Source organism: Pyrgilauda ruficollis, unplaced genomic scaffold, assembly GCF_017590135.1.
Source record: "Pyrgilauda ruficollis isolate IOZ18807 unplaced genomic scaffold, ASM1759013v1 scaffold40, whole genome shotgun sequence".
In the NCBI taxonomy this organism is placed as follows: Eukaryota; Metazoa; Chordata; class Aves; order Passeriformes; family Passeridae; genus Pyrgilauda; species Pyrgilauda ruficollis.
Genome location: NW_024525490.1, coordinates 5,611,687 through 5,625,535, shown reverse-complemented (window position 1 = coordinate 5,625,535; position 13,849 = coordinate 5,611,687). Strand labels below are relative to the sequence as shown.

The following is a 13,849-nucleotide window of genomic DNA, read 5'->3' as shown; positions in this document are numbered from 1 at the left end:
ACAGAAAGAATCACTCATCTTTTAAAGATTAGAAAAAGCTTTTAACATAGATTATTAAAAAAGGAACATATTTCCATTTAGTAAAAATACAATGACGTCAGGAAGAAAATTAACTAAAACACTAGGGAAAGAAAATAAGAATAAGGAATTGACCATAAAAATCAATGATAAGCCGTCTCAACAATAATAAACACGAAAAATGTAATTGCTCATTTATGGTCAGACACTTGGTTTAGCTGATGCTAAGTTTTATGGAATGAAGTCTAATGACTGAAAGATTAACCTGCATAGTCCTAACATCATGGACAAAACAAAATATTACCTAGGAGACTGCAAACTTTGACCAGATGTAGAAGACGAGCTGCAGATGACAAATACTCAGAGGTTTGGGGAACGCCATCCAGGCACACCTGCCCAGCACTGCCACCGTGCCCTCCGCCGGCCTCGCCTGCGGCGCTCCCGCAGGGAACACGGGGAGCTCCCCGCAGGGAACACGCTCGGGCATGTTCTGCCTAAGCCACACCAGGCTCAGAGGCAGGCTCCCAGACCTCACCGCATCACCCGGGTGCTGACCAGAACTAAACCTTACAGAGTCAGCTCACAAAACAAGAAACTGAGGAAGCCACTCCAAACTCCACACTCGGTGGGTAAAATGTCCAATTGGAACACATGACGTAAGTTGTGGAACTGCAGCAGCCTGGAGAGAAAATTCATACAAAGAATTTGATTTGTAGTTTTTTACCTGTGTTTGCTTTTCTGAAAGTTTCCTTAAATTCGAGCCCAGGACAGAAACAGTGCATTCACAGAGCTCACTTTAACAAGCTGAATAAAGACTTCAGGAGTCAAAAAAATCTAACTTGAAAACTGAGAGAATTTTCCAAAAGTATTTTGAAATTCCCACACTCTGCCTTTTGAATCCTGCAAATACAGGAAACTTTTGAGTCCAATTATGCAGTCACTGTAATTTAACTGCTATAGCATTTCCATGTAATAATCGAAGTGCATAGTTTAATTATGTTTGCTAAGTGACAGGACATAGTAAACAAAACAAAAAAAGGAGTATTGCATATTGACTTTCCAAATTTCCAAAAGCAAACAGAAATCAATTAGATCCTAAGTATTTTAGCTTCTAAGAGTAATGCCACAAATTAGAGACAAATGCAAGTTTGAGAACAATTCTATCCTTCACATTTTTCATTCATCTTTACTGATAAATTTCCAGACATTAACACATTATAAAGATTATTTAAGGAAGCAAAGAATTACCAAGGAGTCAAAAAGGATTCCATAAGAGATCTACCAAGAAATGTCCTCTAATGCCAAGTCAGTGAAACCTGACAGGATGTACCTGAAGGTACTGAGAGCTGAAGTTATGAACCCACTCTCCACCTTTGCTGGAAGGCTACTCTCATCAGAAGCTCCTGATGACTTAAAGAAAAGTCCTCCATCCATCCTCTCATGGAGCAGGAAGGATGAGTGGGGAACAACAGGCCAGGCAGTCTCACTGTAGACCCTGGGAAAGCCACAGAGCTTAGAATTCCTGAAATGCACTTATAATTAATTTGTTTTTAACCAACATGGTTGCCTTCTGTAACAAAAACAAGTACATCTGTGAGTGAGGAACAAAGGAAGTCTTTTGCCTTGGCTTTGACAAGACTTTTGACAGTGGGTCCCTGTGCTTAAGCTGCAACTTTAGAGTCCAGGTTAAAATAGATGGCTGGAAAGCTGTTGGAAGGTTGGAGTGATGCTAACCAGCTCACTGCTCACTGTAAAATGCAAGCATCTAAGGATTTTATTTACAGTAAACCTGAGTAAGCCAAGCCTGGACTGTTCTGCACTGCATGTGTTGCCTGGACTTGTGTTGTGCCAACCATATTCCTTGGCTGCAGGAGAAATTCAGGTGACTAATTGTAATTGAAATTCACCAAGCACAACTGAGAAGTCCTCTACACAGGATGATGGCCAACCCACTGGAGAACAGCTCTTCCAGAAAAGAGCTGAAAATCTGGTAAGCAGTAGGTTCAACTTCGGCAGTAAAGACAGGTAGAAAACACAGAGGGTAGAAGTTTACAAAACTTGCCCCCGTTTATGAATATCTTGTACTGTGAGCCCCAAACTAGACATAATGTTCTAGACGTGGTCTGTTAAGTGTAAAGTAAAGGGGGAATCAGTTCTCTGTACCTACCTGCTACACTTCTGTGGATACAGCCCAAGGTACTGTTGATCTTCTCTGCTGCCAGGGCGCTTTGCTGGCACACACTGAAACTACTGTTTGCTTAGACGTGAACTACACTCAATCCAAACTGCAACACTTGTACTAAAAGTTAAAGCAACAGCATTACATAATCCCACTGTGGTTGCTTTTGCTATGCTATTTAAGTGGCTGAAGGAACACACATCAGTGACCAGGGGAAATCAAAATCTTGGTGACTTAGATTTCAATAGTGCTACCCAACATTCAGAAAAAACACGTAAGGAAAAGAGTTGAAGAGCTAATTCTGAGCTCAGAGTAATCACTTGCCAGATGAGAGTATGTTACCATTTGCTACACAAAGTATTGTTTCTGGGGTGAGCCACATCTTAAAAATAAATTTTAAAAAAATCCCAAAAAAAACAACACACACAAAACCAAGAGCTGCTTCTTTTCCTGAGACATTCTCATTCTCAGTGGCTTCTAGACACTGTCACAAAGGCAAAGGATGTTATGAAAGAAAATAAAATGGATTTCTTTTTTCAAATATCTCATATCCTTATCCTGCTGGTAATAGCATTCATGCCTGGGGAAAGGTTGTCCAGCTGAAAGAAGTGCTCACAATGACCCTCACATAGCTTCTGCACAGATTTGCCAGCAGTGCTGGTGGAGCACCCTGCACCAAGCAGGACAGGAGCACTCATTCTCCACTACTCCACATCTACTTCTGAATCCCTCAGCAGCAGCACAGGTTTATGCTCACACCCTGTATGATGTATTCTCCCTTGCACCAACTGAATTCAAGTATCCCACATCCGTGCCTGAAAAAATCCAACTCTCTTGAGTACCAAGTTATGAACTTCATTTCATAAAGAATTCCCCATTGTCTTGGAGCCATTATAAATTCCCAAAGTCACAGACCTAAACATGGTACTGGTTTGAAAAACATGTAGCTTGAAGAATTCTTTATTATTGCCTCTCTATTAGTTCAATCATCTTTGTTCTTACTGCAGGCTCTAACAGCAATTATCCTATAACATAAAAAAATACAGATTAATAGAAGTGTCTAATAGTTTTCCACTAGAAAGGGCACTAATGATAAAAAACAGGGATTATTTCCCAACCTAAATTTTGACAAAAGCACATCATCAGATGAAGCATTACACTCCCCTCCTCACTCCTCCTGAAATAACTTAAGATCAAAAGTCCAATGGATTTGCTATTTAAAACTGGTTAGTCTAGAACTGGCTAGTTGCACTATGAGTGACAAAAGCACTGACAGGGAAGAAAGAAAAGGTAACTACGGGCATCAAGATGCCTGCTCTCCAAAGCCCTTTGTTTCTTAGACAGTAACATCAGAGAACATACCAAATTTAAAAGCAGATTCACCCCAAGATATTTGTTCAGTAGCAACAATCTAGAGAAAGAATTTCAGTAAAGTTTAGAATCATATTTCAAAAGAAATAGTGTAATTGGCCTTTGAAATCACACTTATTAAAGTGTCTAACACAGCGAAATGTATTGTGTGTGACAAATAAGAGACTGACTTTAAATTTAAATATATGCTAAATTAATTCATAGCTTTTATTTTTTCTTATTACATTTCTTCTACTTACTTGCTCATGCAATATGAGTTATCATCAACTTTTATTTAAAAACAAGTGTTTGCTTTCTGTCAACAAGGGGTGTCACATGCCTAGCATTCTACAAAACTGCCTGGGAGACTCAACTCCTCCAAAAATTACTTTAAAAACCTGTCATCTAGAGTAAGAAGTGATTAATAGTTTTATTCATTTACTCTGACAACTGGTGGCATTCTACTCACTTTGAAAAAATTAATTCTATATTTCCACCATCCCCAAAGAAGATTCTCCTGATCCACACTTCAGTTTTAAAGAGAGAGGGTGAGGGGAAGTGTGTTGGGACTTCCACATTTTTAAATTTTATTTTTGCTGTCTATAAATCAAAAGGATGGAGTAAAAAGAAACATAAATAATGTTTGGGATTAAGAAAACTAGTAACAGAACAACCTTCACCTCACTTTGCCATTGTAGCTACAAAAAAAAAAAAAACAAAATGCATTGGTTTTTGGTTTTTCTGTTACTTAAAGCTCTAAGCATCCAAATTTAATCCATTTTTTTTCCATGTGTACATACATACCAAAGGCTGCAGTCATTAATAAACCAAGTCATCTTGCTTAACTTGCAACAGATGGTAATAAAAAGACCTTTGCTTTCTGATATTTGTTCAAGAATACAGATTATTTAAATTAAACATCAATCCTTACAAACAGAGAAATACTAGTATTTACATGAAAAGGAATTTGTTTACATAAATACAGAAAAAATTACAGCCAAAAAGATCTTTCACAGGCTACATGTAAATTGAAACTGAGTATCTTCATTGGTCTGTTTTCTGCCTTTCTACAACTCGGACACTGGACTGCTAATTCAGTGTCCCTGCAAAAATCTACAGAGCACATGCAAGATTTTACAAAATTTCACATAGAACCAGAGACTTCCAAATACATATCACCTTCCAAAATCCATTTTTACAATAAAATATCTTTATTATAGTACTTTACTGTCTCCTCCCTGACACAGGTATCATCGGACCAATGAGATGATAGAACACATTTATGTATATTGACACTACCAAATGTACCAAAATAACTCATGTAGGACCTGTGGAATAATCCAACAGGAAAGCCAATCAAAAGAAGCCCCAAATCAATGATTACCCTACTTTAAAACATCCCTGCAGTCCAAACATCCAGGGATACAGCAGTACACCCCTGAGGCAGGTGAGTCAATGGTCACTAGAAGGAAAGGGATGATCCAGCAGGAGCCTGGCAGCAGAGCACAGGCACCGCAGAGGCACCTGATGCTTTCCTGGAGACAAGTCACTATCCAAGCAGGGACCTGCTTCTTTTCAAGACAGAGGGGCAAAATGAAGCCACAGCTGGGAAGGGATGGGGCAGGATTCCAGTGCTACTACAGCCATGTTTAACTACTCTAGCTCATATTTGCAGCCTAATTAAATCGTGTTTCTTATATTTAGGAATATTTTCTGTTGTAAAAATTCTGTTCAAATACACAGCCTCTGAAATATACCCTGTTTTCCTATTATTAGGAAGAAGTTATTCTGAAAAATAACCTTTGTTTACAAGAACTACAAAAAAGTCCACTTCCTCTATAGCACAGGTATGCAAATTAGGAATTAATTGAAGAAGTAATACATTAACAAATAAAATACCCTTTGGGAAACTGCAGTAAAATGGAAAGACATACAATGAGGTCACCCAGAAATTAGCTGCAGCAACACTTGACAGTGACAAGCATTTCTAAAAATATTCACTTCATCTATATTCAGAAGTCTGAAAATAAATATTCAGCAAGTTCAAAAAGTATATTGCTACTTTTTTCTTAAAAGAGTTCACAACACTTGAGTTGTGTAATCAGTAAAATTAGTGGGGCTTTTTAAAATTGGTTTCCAGTAGATTTTTTTTTAAACATATCTTGGCAAAGTCATTGCTGAGATAAAACTTGTGCATACTTTACTCTGACATTCACTGCTTTAAGGTGTGCTCCAACCTCTAAAAAGATTCTGTAAGTTAATCTGCCAAGACCTGAGATGACTACCAGGTGCTCAATTTATTTCCAGTCTGATTTTGATCTACTGACAGTCATTTCCAATTTTTCCTTCTGACTGAAAAAATTATTTCAAATTTAGCCCTTCCCCAAAGGCAGCCAGTCTTTATCATTAGTAGGAATGGCAATGAACTTGTTAATGTCACATGTGCAATGGACATTCCCTGGCTCAGGACATCATAACACTTAACTAAGGAGACCAGCCATTCTCCATATTTTATTGAAAAATGTGTGGAAAAAAAAAAAATCATGTTATTGTAGAGGAAGTCATCACAATTTTTAGTGACTCAACCCATTTCTTTTTGCCTGCTCCATAAACTTGCTAAGCCAGAGCACAGTGGATGAAATTAACTCCAGATAGAAACTGCTTCAGCTATCACACAGCCAATGGCTGTGGGTCACAGGCTAAAACAAGAAAATCATAATGAAAAATGCAAATTTGCAACACAGTGTCAATGTGAGATACAGACTTTTGTTTACTCACCAACTGCATATGCCATTGCAGTTCTTTCTCACTGACTAAATGCATCATTCACAAATTACTGTTACCAGCGTATTAATAAATGACATTTAATAGTGCCATACTAACTGACGAGTTTTCAGGTTATCACATCTACCACACAACATAGAAATAAAATTGCACTTGCAACTAATATATTCAATTCCAATTTTTTTCTGAAATTTGGGGAACAACTTAGTTAGGCAAACCTTCTACATGCTTCAAATACTGCAAATCTTATTTTGTTAGCTTAACTATCATGAAGTGATAATTAATGTGGATTTGAAGACTGAAGCATTTTCATACAAATAAAACCAGACTATGTAGAGACCACAGCAATTATTTATGCTGCAAATTTTGTACTTAACAAACTCTTATACTCTGTATGAAAGATGCAAGAAGACAAGAGAAGAAATAGAGAGAAAAAATACTGATTACAGTCAAATTTCATTTAGCCTCCTAACATTATAAATAATTACTTTATGCTAGCAATCTCTAGAAGGAACACATGTACTTCAATTAGTACAGGAGACAAAACACTGAAGGGTGTATTTTAGAAAATATCAATGGGACAACGGCCAAAAAAATGCCACAAAGGAAAGTCCAGTAACAAGTCCACATACAAGCTTCAGTCTTCTCTTGACACACACACTCTCTGAAAATAATTTCCCTGAATATCACTTCTCCCACTCAAAATATCACTATTTTATTCAGTTGATTTGTGCTTTAGATGATGCCCTTGTAACACTCAGAAACCAAGACCAGCTGCTTCTCTGCAAAATTCTCACTGCAAACTTTACCTGAAAGATTCAGAGGACAAAGTCACTGTACTCACATTTTACCTTACACTGCCTAAGTTATTACCTTACTAACCTTGTATGTGCATATTATAAAAATCATCCATTTAAGTTACAGTGAATTACTTTAAGTTAACACTGGGAACACAACACCTGAAATGAATTTCAAGTGACAAGACCATCATCAATCATACTTTCTCAACATTAATGCCACCACATAAAGCCTTCTGCTCTACTGCTTAAAAAAGTAGGTGTTTCAGGAAGAAAATGTTTCACAGGTGGTGCTATGTATACTGATACTTTTCTGAATTAGGAGGTTCTTTGTAACTATAGCATAAGTCAACCAAAATAGCATATTTGTTTGACTAATATTTCATTTTAAAAGACAAATCATTACAAATATTAGTAATGCAACTTATTTTATTCCCATTTCTAACTGTTTAAAAGATTACATGCCAAATCAGGAACGGAATCAGGAAAAAATATACCAAATTAGAAAACACCAGTGAGGTCTTCCTTTTGCAGCAAGTCGTCAAAATCCAGCAATTTTATTTGTAGAACATTTTTTCAGATTACAAAAGATGGTAATTAAAAGTTAAAAAATGCTGGTACTAAATTAGGAAGAAAAACGCTCTATCAAGCTTGTATGTATTAATATCAGAATCAATTTCTTATGGTGCCAATTAGTGCTATTTCTAGGTTATATTTTAATTTCCAAACAGTAAGATGTTAGAATCAATTTCTTATGGTGCCTATTATTAGTGCTATTTCTAGGTTATATTTTAATTTCCAAACAGTAAGATGTTATGTGATGTTCTGACAAAGAGTTCTCACAAAAGCAACTTTTTTGCAGTAATTTAGAGACCGGCCAAGTTATTACTTCAATTGCTAGGCAAAAAAGGGGCAGTATTTAAAAACAAGTATGATAAATCTATGGCTCAGTTATACTAGCATAGATGATTACAAGTCTTTGTAAAATAAACTCTTCAACACACCATAAAAGCACTCACACAGCAGGAATATTTACACATTCTCAAACATCATCTTACAGCTTTAAAATATATTGTTCAAAAACCACTAAAACTTTAGGACAAAGCATTTTCTGAATTAAGCTAAAACAACAAAGATTCAATGTATTTGATTCAAGCACTATTGGGAGGTATCCCAGTCAGAGCTGGGTTTTTCAGTATCTAGGATCCCCACATCTTGAATTTATCAGGGAGCTGTTCCAGAGAAAGAGCCCAGGAAACACAGAAGCTAACATGGCTGTGTGAGCTGGAACCACAGTGCTGAGCCTCCTTTCCTCCAGAATCCAACCTCAGCAGAACTACAAGCCTCACGACAGAGTATTAGAACAGCCATGGATAACTCACCCCAAATTAAGGGCCAAATTCCCACTCAGATAAAGACAGGGAGATTGATAAACAATTACCACTGCGAGTGAAACAGACTCAACATGAGGGAAATAAATGTAATTTACTGTCAGTTAGACTCAGGTAGCGAGGAGCAGAGACAAACAAGGCAAGGCCTTTGCTTCCCTCCCTCATCAGCTGCTCCTTCAGCCCCGACTCCCACACCTCCCCAGTCCAGAACAGCTCCTCTCCACAGCTCCTGCCTGCTCACAATCCCCCCTGCTCTGGCATGGGCTTTCTCCCATGGGATGCAGTCCTTCAGGAAAACAGTGCTTAAGCATGGGTTCTCCACAGGCTGTGCTTCCTTCAGGACACTCCACCTGCTTCTGTGTGGGTTCCTCCCTCCATCCTATGTCCACGTGTCGGCTGCTTCTCCCACCCTCTCCCCCTTTTGTCTCAATTCAGATTTCTCTGGAGCAATCCTCTTTTATGCAGTACTGAGACCAACACAGCTCTGATATAGGTCTGCGATTAGTGTCTGAGCCATGACATTAAGCTGAATCTTCTGATTTTTTTTTCATCAAAATTTAAAACTACTTTCCTCAAATATGAGATGCATAATTTTGTATGTTAGTGTAAATGCAGTGAAACCCTCATGAATAAAACATTAAGCAAACTTCTATGAATTTAAATTGTGTTACATTATAAAACAATTGTTGAGCTAACATTACAGCTCACATGTTACAGAAAATGTTGAAGCTTTCTACAGTTTAATCATCACTAATGGCACAAGGAAATTATTTACTATCAAATGGGTCAGAGAATACATAAAGAAGGCCTTTCCAGTATTGATTTCGCACATAAAATAACCATCTTCAGTTGTACTTGGAACTGCCAAGAAGGCTTGACTACTATCAACTCCTCTTATTATAAGGCCTCAAGAAATAGCCACAGTTGGGATGTCAAACTTGTTTTTAAATGATAAAAGAACATCTGAATGCTTCATGGGCTTGACTAGTAAGTGATTAAAGTGTAACTGACTGAACTGAATTTCTGCCAGTGTCAACACAAAACTTTTTTTAAAAGTCAGTGCTATGAATTATTTACTGTTCTTTCAAAGCTCAGTGTCAACACATCAATTCACTCTCATTCTATTCCTTCCTTACAACCCCAACCAGAATCACTCTAATATGCAGGATGGTGACATACATCTGCAATGTAGCGAGCAATGTAACAAGGCTAGGCAACCAACCAAATTATTCAATCCTTTGGAGACCTAAGAAGAGCATTTTAGCACAAGCACAATTCCCGTAAGGTGTACAATTTCAGAACACCTTGGAAAAGACAGAGCAGGCCATCATAATATTGCTCCTGCATAGGTATAACTCCTTCCAGAAACCTGTGCATGTGACTCCTTAGAGTAGCACCAAATCAGCTCCATGAAGCAAAACACGGATCAATAACACTGCACGAACAACCCATACTGGAAAACTATGGTGCTTTAACATTGAAAAATTGTGCCACTAACGACAGCTGCAAGAAACAACATGCCTGAAAAACCATCTCCCCAATATCTGTACCAGGGTATTTTGTCCACTAGAAGTATACAGCAGACTGCCAAAACCAGAAGTATTGCCCGAAGTCACAGAATCGCAGAAAGACCTACAAAAAGACCTGTGAGATGATCAAGTCTAACCTATGACCAAACACCACCACCTCATCCAACCTCATCCATGTCACCAAGAGCCATGTTCAGTCTTTCCTTAAACACCTCCAGGGACAGTGACTCCACAACCTCCCTGGGTAGCCCACTCCAATATCTAATCACCTCTTCAGTGAAGAAATTCCTCTTGCTATCCAACCTGAACCTCCCCTGATGCACCTTGAGGCTATGTCTTCTTGTCCTGTGACAAATCACCATGAAGCAGAGGTCAGCCTTGCTACAGCCTCCTTTCAGGCAGTTGTAGACAACAATAAAGTTTCCCCTGAGCTTCAATTTCCTCAGGCTAAACAACCCCAGCTCCCTCGGCCATTCCTCATTGCCGCGCTGCTGTCAGAGTCTCTCTACTCCCCCGGGAAGCTGAGCTGAAGGCACCGCAGCCGACAGCCGGGGGCGGGGGGCACTTCCCAGATGCGCCGGGGCGTCCCGGGAGCGCCTCAGCAAGGGGCAGCAGCGAGCAGCAGGCAGGCGAAGTGGAAGAAAGAAAGGAGGGACTCTCCTCAGGGGTGAAATCCAGAGGTTTATGGCCTCCAGGGGAGCCAGCCGAGAAGGGAACACGAGGCGGGAATACAGGGACAATCCCTGCCCTGGGCCTGCTGGCCACACTACTGCTGATACAAACCAGGATGCCCAAGGCCTTCGTGGCCACCTGGGCACACACTTGATCATGTTCAGCCAGTTGACAACCAGCATCTCCAGGGTTTTTCTGCAGGGCAGCTTTTCAGCCATTCTGCCCCCAAACTGTGGCACTGCCTGGGGGTGTTGTGACCCAAGTGTAGGGTCCAGCACCTGGCTTTGTTGAACCTCATACCATTCACCTCCACCCATCTATCCAGCCTCTCCAGATCCAGATCTGCAGAGCCTTCCTACATTCCAGCAGATCACACTCCAACCCAACTTGATGTGATTCATTAATTTACTGAGAGTATACTCAAGTCCCTCATCTAGATCATCAGTGAAGATGTTAAACAGGACTGGACCCAATACTGAGCCCTGGGGAACACCACTAGTGACCACACACCAATTGGATGTGGCTCCATTCACCCACAGTTGGGACCTGGCCATCCAGGCAATTTTTAAGCCAGTGACGTCAAAATATCTAACAAAAGATATAATTTTTTAACCTAATTTTACAAACTCGTTCTTTAGAAATAGCATAAGCCTAATTAAGATTATCACACCATTACAGTCTCAAATTCTAATACAAGGATTGTCCATTAGAAAGTGCTGAGAACAAAGTGTGAACACCCAGATGCTGCAAAACTACGAAAACATACTCCCAAAAGAACACACAAGTAATGCTTACCAAAGTGGTAATGTTATCAGATATATTCATTAAGAGACAAATTAAGTAACAAAACAGGTGATGATGTTCAAGGCTTTATTACTTCTTAATTAAGTCTGGCCATGATGCACAACTTTGTGCAAAGTCATGAAGACCTCTGCATCACCAGAGTGCCTGAAATGAAACACATTTCTCTTGGCTGATTGCTCTTTTGAAGCGAGCACAAAAAAGCACCTATGTCCTAAAAAAGCACAGCTAAACCAGCTGTACTTGCAGAACTTGGGCCTAGATCAAATAGTATTTCAACAACTATTTTCCACAAACAATACTTGATTTGTGCTATTGTGTCATAACTTCTGCCTCTTCAGTCCAGATATGGCTGAGGAAAATTGTTAAGATTACTCTCTGGATTTGTATATACACAATCCTTTCTTTAGAAGTGTATTCTTACAGTTTCACTGAAATGTAATTATGTTTATAGCTTTGTTCCAGTGCAAACTGGATACACTAAGTATCCAGCTACCAAGTATCACACTTCAATTAAGTGTCTGGTGTAACAGAGTTAACATTAGACTGACCTCAGTAAAACACGCTGGAACTTCAGCCTTCATTTCCAAAGACTCAATAATATCCCTAGCATCACTCAGCTGTGCACTGTGCTGGCTAAAATTAGCTGAAACAGTTTATTAAATACAGTTTCTAAATTAGTAAATTAGTAATCAAAACCCCTCAAGTTCAATTAGGAGCTTTGGAATATGACAGAAGTCACTAATCATTTATCCCTTGCCTAGAAAACATGGTGAACTTTAATAAACAAAGCTTATATATTAGAAGACTAACATGAACCAAGAATAATGTGAAACACCACAATAACTTCAAATACAGCAATCCTGTAGAAGATAGTTTTTCTAGGTCATGAGTGTTCAAATTTCTAAACCATGACTACTAAGTATCACAAAGAAGTACTTTCCTGTAATGCAGTTATTGCCTTTAAGGAAGCAATCCAGGTGAAATGAATAACGTGTAAGATAGTTTGAGGAGAAATCTAAGAACACACACACTAAGTCAGGACCTACTCGTTGCAGTTCTTACTGTTTTTCAGACTTCTCAGCTATTCACACAACACACAAATTTCAGACGTTCACGAAGCTTCTCAAAAGTACTTTGAATAGATGCAGATAATGCATCTACATTTAGCTACATGTCTGTGGAACACATTCTTTCTTTTTAAATCCTGCACAAGTGTTATCAGCTTCCAGCAAAAACATTATGCATCAACTCAAATACAGGCATGTCTAGTTGCAGTTCTGTTAAAGAGTTCTAATGAAAATGTTCACATAAGACTATCATAAGTTTCACCTACATTAAATAATTCCACAAACTCCAGTGATATTCAAAATTGATAAGACTGCATTATGCTAATTTTCTAATTTGATAAAGGAATGCATTTTTGCTTCCCACTGTTTGTTTACTAAATGTTCGTGGTCAACCTTGGCATTAATGTAACGTAACAATACAAGGCTTTGAAAAACATTTTTGAAAAGCAATCCAATCTGTCTTCATGTTATTCAATGCTGCATTTTCTATGACTAAAATTTTGTGTATTAGACATGATCACCCCCTTTTAAACCCTGTGAAGAGTCTTAAGAGATATTGTAAAACAAGCAATTCCTGAACTGATCACTGAATTACTGACAGAAGGACATTCACATACAGTGTTTACCACAGATGTCCTAACTAGATGTGATAACTCAAATGTTCATACAACAAAAACTTTACCTTTGCCTGACATATTCTGGCTTATCCTCATTTGAGTTCATAGAATATTCAGTGTTAAAATGGACCCACAAAGATCTCCAAGCCCAATTCTTAAGTGGGTGACCTGTACAGTGACTGAACTCATGACCAGGGCATTAATGCTCTCCATGCTCCAACCAAATGAGCTAATCTCAGTCCTTACCAACAGAACATAGAGTAAAAACCCACAACTCTTATACTTGTTCCAACAAAAAACTGTTGCAAAATGTTGTGGGAGAAATTACAGGTATGAGTAGAATAAACAGTTGTGTGCATAGAGCTAACATGTTGAATGAAAGGGCATCATGTTGCTATCTCTGTCAGAAACAATTTCTAAAATCCTCTAGGACAAATTACTTTAGAATGCACACTATATGCTAAATGCCATTTGAAATGAATGGACACTCAGCTCACAATGAACGTTTTTTAGTGCTACCTGTACTTGTAGTAAGGTTTCTGGTATTCTCCAGATGGAAGCATATACATTTTAAACCCAAAAAGGCTATTGTCCAGGAGTGTCACCAAGCAATACCACAAGAATTGTGAAAAGCAGACTTC

General features: G+C 38.6%; 1 protein-coding gene across 1 annotated transcript in view; it reads right to left on the bottom strand.

Annotated features, from left to right (window-relative positions):
• The window catches only part of PRIM2 (DNA primase subunit 2), an 89,469-nt gene that overhangs the window by 52,135 nt on the left and 23,485 nt on the right, over nt 1-13,849 (bottom strand). The window lies entirely within an intron of this gene.